Source organism: Primulina huaijiensis, chromosome 7, assembly GCF_012295235.1.
Source record: "Primulina huaijiensis isolate GDHJ02 chromosome 7, ASM1229523v2, whole genome shotgun sequence".
Lineage (NCBI taxonomy): Eukaryota > Viridiplantae > Streptophyta > Magnoliopsida > Lamiales > Gesneriaceae > Primulina > Primulina huaijiensis.
Window position 1 is genome coordinate 21,089,972 of NC_133312.1, and position 9,806 is coordinate 21,099,777.

Sequence of the window (9,806 nt, forward strand, 5' to 3'; positions counted from 1 at the left end):
TTTGTGCACACGGGAAACTGATAGCAAATTATTGACTGTGTCACTGTTTGGTTTGTGTGATAGAATGATAAATGATATATGAATGATAAATCAATTTATATAAATAAAATAATGATTTATAATTACAATCGTTTATACCATTCGAGTCAAGCCTTTGATAAAACAAATGTATGTGTGTGATCAATTAATGTTTATTCTTCCCGTTGCTAAGTACAACAAATTTCGAGGAATTCTAGAGACAGCTCGGCTGTTGGAGCAACGTTTTCTTGCACTTAAGGTGTAGCAAAATTTTAAAATTTTTAGATTTGACATTCAAAAAATTCCTTGGACGTCGTATGGTTTAAAAAATTCATAGAATGTTTGGATCTGTTTATCTTTACGTATTTAACGTTGGCTCCGATTATTTCGATTTTTAAACGGATATAACACTTTTGTAATTCTCTACGAACGAATCTCCCATTTAATCTGATTGTCTAATCAGGTCAACGATCGAAGACTGAAATCCTTGTTTAGATCGCACTAAAAATCTTAAACAATTTTATGTCGTTAATGGATCGTCGGAATTTCAGAAATCCGATGGCGATATGGCCGTGGAAGTGGCCATGAATTTTCCTTGGGTGGACGATATTTCTTTGAGTTGAGAGGGGAGCCAAAATTTTTATCCGCCAAAATCTATGTAAAACTTGTGGTATTTCATATGACAGTCAATGAAATATGAATAAGATTTGATTTCTGATCACATCAGGAATCCCGCTCATATTAGGATTCCTATTTTCTTTAATTAATTAAAATTCTCATGTTTTATATATCATGCAAAGTCAATTATTGATAATGCATGATTTATATTTATTTATTAATTAATTAATTAATTAATTAATACATATATACACACACATATATATGTAAATGTATAGACATATACTTAAAATTAAATAACAACTATTTATTTTTTTAATTATTGTTAATCAATTCTAGACTCATCTAAAATATTTTTTGAGAATCATTTGCATATAGTAGGCATCACTATAAACATTATTATTTAATTACTAGATTATAAATTTACTAAATAAATAATCATGGAATCATTACAATCCCGATCGACAATCAAACAGTATCGATATACCGATGGTACAAACCTTGTTCATATAATGAAAATTGAAATTCAAATATAAAAACTTCCACTGATCCATTTTTGACAGTTGCTAGTTTTGTGAACTCTTTCACAAAAACAACTAATTATGCTCTACTCTCTTAACTAGAAGCTAAGCCAACAACCACATCTTACATCATATGAAATTACCGTATAAACTCCAGTTTGATCTCCACTAAACTATAGTCGTCAAATTCAACTCCTTGAATTTAATTATCTCAACGAAAACACATAATCCGATACTTTGGAGACCCTCAATGGTTCAGGGATATAACTAACCGTGGGATCACAACTTCTTGTGATCTAGAACAACATTTATTCTTATTCGAGATTACCCTAATTAGCCTCATTCTTTTTATCAACTCCCTGATCAAGAATGTCTGATATCATGTCTTATTGCACCAATCGGATCATGATAAGAGTGTCTAGTAGCATCACCCCATAATTCCCTAGGTATCACTGATAGTGGCTGCAAGAACCTTAATTATGGTTAACATACAGTACAATCACTTCTACTCATATATTACGATCGAATCTGCAATCATTGGTATATCGAGAGTTGCAAATGAATTCAATACTAATGTAACATATTTTTTTAATAATAATAGTGACGTTATATGTACAACCGAAAAAACATTTTTCCAAAATGCACATGTCTTATTCTGGCCAAAAATTTCTTGCACTAATAAATTCATTAGATCACATAGAATATCTTTACTCATAAGCAAAGAGTGAATCCCCGACTACAATGCATTTGTTCCAACGTATTTTGAAACTACATCCTACATCGTCACTTGATGACCATCAACGGAGTTGATAAACGGATCAAAGTACATACCAGTACGTGAAACCTCTACATTGATCAAAAAATTAATAGTGTACAATTATGATCGTAAACTATTTTAATCTATAAGTTGTAGTATTTCAAAATTTCAAAAGAATAGCATTTCTTCTGAACCTTTTATTTATTTTATAAAATGGCAAGTTGAATAGTATTGCCAAGGGCACCATGCTTTATGACGTCATGGAAATGGTGTTATTGCCCTTTAAACCCCCATTTATTATTAATTTCTTATCTTGTCATCTTCATTTTAAATGTGTTTCATAGGAGACTGTCACTACGCTACGTGCTAGTCGCCCCCTAAAAAAAAATTCATTCTTTTATGAATTATTTTGAATAATTGGTAATCTATTTTATCTTTTGCATAATTTATGGAGTTTTATTTATTTTAAACTAGATATTATGTACAACGATATCACGAATTTATATTCACGTGAGACATGACAATCATGTTCATTTGTAGTGAAAAGTGATATTTTTTATATTAAAAATATTTTTTTCACTTAAATAAGTATATATAATACAATATACTTTTAATATGAAAAGTTAATATTTTTCACTCAAATCAACATATATTATATAATATTTGTTCATAACATAATTAACAAAAAAATCTTTTTGTAATGGAAAAATATATTTTGGACATAAAAAATATTATTTTCATGGGTCGAATACTTTTTAATTCCAATAACCATATATTATACAATCTTTATTTATAACGTAAATAACAAAAAAATGATATTTTTGTAATTAAAATAATACATTGGACATAAAAAGTAGGCAAAAAATATATTTCAACATATATTACACAACATTTCTTCATAACATGACTAACAAAAAAAATATTTTTACAGTGAAAAATAATAATTTGAACTAAAAAGTATTGCTTTTTATGATTCGGATCGTGTCGGAGATCCGTATAACAAAATTAACCAATTAAACGGTCTCACAACAATTTTTTGTGTGTTTATTTAATTATTTGTTGAATTATCAATTCCATGATGGCTACAATTTTTTTTAGCAACAACCAATAAATAGCTTATACAAAGTCTAAGTTGTTAAAAACTTTGGATGATAAGTTGTTGCTACATCACATAAAATATACTAAAAATATACAAATTGTATATTGTATATGTTGGGTAGTTTAATAAGTTTAATAATTTTTTATAATATAATGTTTCAAGCATTAAACATACACTGATGGATTTGCTAGGTCTTGTCGTCTCAAAATAAATAAATACCAGACAAAATTAATTTGTTTTCAAATTCAACTGGTCACGTCACTTAGTTAATGTGTCTCATATTTATTGGAGTCTGGAGCTATATATTTAGTTTTATTATTATAAATTTTCTTTTAAATCTTCAACATCATAATCAAATGGGTGTTTAGTTTTTATCCTATGCGGTCCATGATTCATACAAAAAATCTTCAACATCATAATCAAATGTGTGTTTAGTTTTCAGTACTCGAATATCATATATTATTATCGTATAATACTCAAATATCATATATTAATACATATTTCAATATTTTGTGCTAAATTTTCATCCGAAAAAAGATGTGTTGTCAATACAAAAATTTGTTATACATGTTTGAGTACTCAAAAATCATATATTAATATCATATATAAAATATTTAGTTCTGAAATATCATGTATTTGTTTCAGATTTTCAATGTTTTGTATTGAATTTCATCCAAAAAGCACACGTACATTCAGAGATGGTATAAACACTTTTTATGTTAGTCAGAAATTGAAAAAAAAAATATCGATGTGACAGGAATTAAATGCACATTTAACTATTGATACAAGAATTTATTGATCATTTGCTATTTATTTATTCTCAAATATATAATATTAATTATGATTGGATAAAGTATAAGAAATTGCTACATAAATAATAATACGTTTAATTTAATTGTGATAGTGATAGTGATAGTGATAGTGATAGTGATTTAGGTTATAACTTGTAAATTAAAATTTTATACTCTGGCAATTATAAATAATAATATTTTAAATTTCTCAAAATAAGATTAATGTTTTAACAACAATAATTGAAAAATGACTTACTTTTTCATAGTTCCATATTTTTAATTTGATTAGTTAATAATTAATACTATAATTATTTATAGTTATGATACAAAAATTGACTAAAAGATGAATTTCAACGTTCACTTCTCTACCTTATAAATTTAAATATACACTACTCAATACTTATCGTATGGCACAAAAATATAATATAAATATATGAAATGAATGTAAAAACTAAGAATTAATATTAAGTATAAGTGCCATTTAAAATCATAATAACTCAAAAAAATATCTAAAATATATTTAAATATTTGTTCTTTTAATTAGGTTTCAAAAAAGATGCACACATTTTATTTCTGAAATATAAAAATATTGAATAGAGTACTTTGTGCAATGTCTCAGCTCTTGCGGAACATTGGAACTTTGCTAAAACCTTTTATAAGTTAAATTAAAAGCAGAAATTGAGCTAATTCAAATAGTTAAACTAAAATGTGAAACTAGAAAAAGGGGAACATTACGTTTTTGATATTGTAATATGTACTTTTTCTAATTTTTTTCTTGTTAACAATGAATTTGTATTTTTAGTTATGTAATTACATTTTTTTCAAATTTTAGTCAAGTTAAAGATGAATTTTTTTTATTCATGTAACTTACGTATTTTCTTTTCAAAATTATTGGTTATGTTAACCGTGAAATTGTAACTGTTGTCATATAACTTGCATATTATTTTTTATTTTTGATCATTTTTTAACCGGAGTTCGTCGTGTCTCGTTCTAAATAATATTCTAAAAAAAGAGCACAACACATACAAGTTTCATTCCAAAAATCCATTTCAGCGTCCATATTTGTACAAAAAAAAAGTGAACAAAAACGAAAGAAACATGCAAATTATAAGACAAAAAATATAAATTCATCGTCAAAACGACAAAAATAACATGCAAGTAACAAGATTAAAAATACAACTGTACAATTAACATGACCAAAAAAGTACAAGTTACATAGCTAAAAATTAAAAGTCATAATTAACACGAATAAAAGTGAAAAAAATGCAAATTACAAGATTATCCAACTGGAAAATTAAAGATTAAGACTTAATCAAACTAAATTAGGGAATTTGATTTCACAATATATACAACCAAATTCTCGTCTTCTCTAAGATGTTAATTTAAATTTAATGGTTCGTTAATCCATTATCACAAGCCCATTGCTGTTTGGCTAAAGTTGCATACCCCATTGGGCGTGTCCATCAATATTTATGTTACTTTTGCTTGACCGATAGCAAAGTAGTACCGTGATGAAAAGATGAAAAGAACTCTATCGATAAGTGAAATAAAACATCTAATGTATGCTCCCGAACGATGACGGAGTCGGGCTATGATCGCGTCCCTGTCGAAAAATGAGCTGGCAACTCATAGGGTATGGTTCTTTTTTTTAAAATCATTACAAGAACTTGTAACACAAAAATTATATAACTTTTAGCATAATTTAGGTGATAGATTCAGCTTATTTATTATGGCAGATCATACTGGTAATTGGGCAAATAACGACCCCCTAACTGAGGACACCTTATCATCCGCCGTACAAGTTTCACGTTTGCATTGGATAGAGACAAGGTAACCTACCAATAACTGTAAGAATATTTAGGGATGATTTCTATAAGATTGTTAATAATTAATTACATAGAGTTGATACATACAATCTATTTATATTATCTACAATTTATTTCATGCGTAAAATATGTGTCGAATTTATTCACAAATAGAGTGAAAATAACAAGAAATTGAATGTAAATATCATCGTCCTGAGCCGAGCTAAAGGATCGCTCGATATAGGTGGGCTCGCGTGCTATGCATGCCTACAATCAAATATCCAAATCTCCTGTGTCTAAGGAAAGAAAATCACTAACTTATGATTTGATCTTATCCAAGATCTTCTTGGTATATATAAAGGTGTTTTAAAAAATTTATAAAATTTTGCTTTTCACGAGAGCACTAAAAGTTTATTTTTAAATGACAATGGACCTAATTTACCTTTTCCTAAATTTTGTTGTATGGTTGATATTAATTTTAACCCTTTTGTTCATATGTACTTCTAGGTTGGAGAATTCCAGATATCGTTTGGCACAATACTGGTTTAGATTAAGGTTTCAATCTTCTCAATAGCAAAAATTAGATCTTACTCTAATAAATTGTTTTTTATATATATTAATTAGTCCAATCAATAAATTGGTAATTTCAACATTTAATCCGATTTTTTCGAAGTTATAACAAGTTGTTGAACATTGTCGACTATATATTGCAAATTGTTGATACGTCGAGCGTTTGAGAAAAATTAAATTAATTATGAGAAATATCAATTCATTGCCTTGACACCCAAATTTTAACCAACTTGATATTAACTGAAAATTTAGGGTTCTGTTCGAGCAGGTGATGCTAGCCTGAGTGTAGACATCGAAGTCATTTTAGGCCTGAAATCACAAAGGAGACCGTTAAGAAAGGGGCGAGATGGTGTCTCGGCGTAGCCCCTCCAACGCTCAAATCAGGTATTGAGAATAAAATGAGACAGCAGCTAGAGATGCTGCTAAGAATCAATATAGTGAATCTTGTGCACCTTAAGAAGTTTTGCGCTTTGAAATTCCGAGACCTCAAGCGTTGCTGTTTTACAAAAAGTTATAGCTGGTGGTAATAGTGCAATTCAAATCTTTTAAATCATACCATGATTCAAGTGTCATGTTTTGATTGTTATACCTGACAAGAATAATCACTACAAGAAAAACAGCATTCAACAACGCACCTACGACAACGGAACCGTTGTCGTATGCTTTTTAACAACGGTTTTAGTGAAAATCGTTGTTGTATGTTCGTTTTTAAAGCAGAAGACAACGATTTCATAAAAATTGTTGTCTTTTGGGAATCAAAGACAACGGTTTTTAGAGTCAATGACAACAGTCCTATAAAACCGTTGTCTTTGAGTGTTTTTTAGGGTCAAATACTATGAATCGTCGTCTTTTAGCGTGTTTTTTTGGATAATAAAACCGTTGTCGATTGACGTGTTTTTTGGACAAAGAACCCATATTTAGCGACGGTTTTGCTGAAACCGTCGCAAATTTAAAAATAGCGATGGTTTGGCTTAAAACCGTCGCTAAATTTAGCGTCGGTTTTAAGTAAAACCGTCGCATGTTTTAAATTAGCGACAATTTTTCTAAAATTATCGCTAATTTTAGAGACTGGTTTAGAAAAACCGTCGCTAAATATAGCGACGGTTGTAAGCAAAACTGTTGCAAATTTAAAACATGCGACTGTTTTGCAATTACCGTCGCTTAGCAAATTGTCTATAAACATCTTCACTTTCGGTCCATTTTCCTTCACACCACTTCACAACACTTAAAATTTTTCTCTCTTACACGATTTTAGTTTCGATTTAAGGTAAATTTTTTCGCTTTAATTTTTAAGTGTTAGTTAATATCATAAATATTGTTAGCATAGTCAAATTGTAAGTTTTTTTAGATTTATTAAATTATTAAAATTAATTTTTTTTAGTTTTACTGAAAATATTAGCGACGGAAATCATGAAAAAACCGTCGCTAATTAGCGACGGTTTTAAATCAATTCGTCACTAATTTTTTTAAAAATCGTCGCAAATTGTAACAAAAACAACGGATAAAAACCGTTGTCTTTGAGCGTAACCTTTAACCATAAGACCTTTAACAACGGTTTACAAGACCTACGACAACGGTGTGAAAAACCGTTGTCTTTAGATTTTTTTTTTTTTTTATAGTGAATTATCACACTCTAGCAATGATCGGTTAAATGGACCTTGATTTGCGGCTTCCAAAAGTTTAACCGTTCCTTTCTAGAGGCACCAATTTCCCATTCAACTCTATATTACATTTTCTATTTGAAAAGGAAAATTATTGTCAACATTTCAAATTTATTATAAAATCCATTTTCAAGTTTGTTATTGGTTAAATTGAGGAAATTATGACTTAAAAAACAGCTAATAATGACCTACTGATAAAAATTTGATGGGAAAAAATAAAATTGGTCCTAAAGTTTTGATAATCTACTTGGTAAAAATTAGGTTTTAATACAATATCATGTCTTCTTTTGTGCTTAAGCCCTTTTAATGATGCATGATATAATAATCAATAATTCTAATATTTTATTGAATTTAAGTCAAACGTCAAATATAACACAAATATGTAATCAACCAATTATGAGATTGGCCAAGCAGAGCCTAGGGGAGGTGGAGATCATTTTTTTAGGCAAGGGAATGTTGAGATAAAATAAAAAGAGTGGGTCTCATGTGAGACCGTCTCACGGATCTTAATCTGTGAGACGGATCAACCATATCCATATTCACAATAAAAAGTAATACTCTTAGCATAAAAAGTAATACTTTTTCATGGATGACCCAAATAAGATATCCGTCTCACAAATACGACCCGTGAGACCGTCTCACACAAGTTTTTGCTAAATAAAAAATATCAACTTTTAAAAGTTTTTTTAATTATAAAATTTACTTAATAATAAAATATAATAAATTGTAAAAATAATACTCCTTTAGAAATTTTCACTTAATCCCACTTCTTCAACCCAATTTTCCAATTTTAAATTCCCAAACCTCTAATCAAAAATTTTAATTTTTTCACGTGATTTTATTTTTTTTCCTTAATTTTTTTTTTAATTTTTTGTATTGATAGTAAAGTTTCAATTTCAATAATATTCACCACTTGTGCGATTGTCGGACTTTGATTGGAATATATGTCTAATCGATATGATAAGTGATATTTATGACTTTCGATTTTTATTTTATGAATTTATATGGGATTTATGATATTTTACTTAAGTTTCTCGTTTTGTAAAATTTAAAGCGAGATCTGATCTTTGTAGAGCGACTTTTTTTTTATTTAACCACTACATTTTAATATAAAGAACTAAATTTGGGAAAAAAAAATTTTGACTAGACATTTTTATTTAACCACAACTTTTAATATAAAGAACTGAATTTGAAAAAAAAAATAGTTGACTAAGTTNCAACTTAAAATTCACCTAATAAAAAAACAAAAAGAAAAATAAAGCAAAACGACATCAATAATTCAAATGAGGGGAAAAAAGTTTGTTGTTTTCTTTTATTTTTGTTTGTGTATATTCTAATACGTGTAATATAAATTTTATTTTTGTTATATGAACTCCGAAAGAGAATATCCATATTAAATAAACAATTTTAGGTGAATATTCATATTAAACACATAATACTAAAATTCAAATTCACCCAATCAAAAACAAAGAGAAAAATAAAGCAATGTGACATCAATAATTCAAATGAGGGGAAAAAATGTGTTAGTTACTTTTATTTTTGTTTATGTATATTCTAATACGTGTAATATTCTTGTCATATGAACTACGAAACAGAATATCCCTATTAAATAAACAATTTTAGGTCAGTATATATTCATATTAAACACATAATATTGAAATTAAAATTCACCCAATCAAAAACGAAGAGAAAAATAAAGCAACACGACATCAATAGTTCAAATGGGGGAAAAATTTGTTCTTTTCTTTTATTTTTGTTTATATTTTTTTAATACTTGTAATATAAATTTTATTCTTGTCATATGAACTACGAATAAAAATATCTATATTAAATAAATAATTTTAGATGTATTTATTGGTACGAGACAATCTTAAGTATAAAAGTACAAACTTACAAATCCTATAAATCCAAAATCATGGAAAAGGGCTCTAAAAAACTTCGACACCAATCTAATATTCTTTAAAAT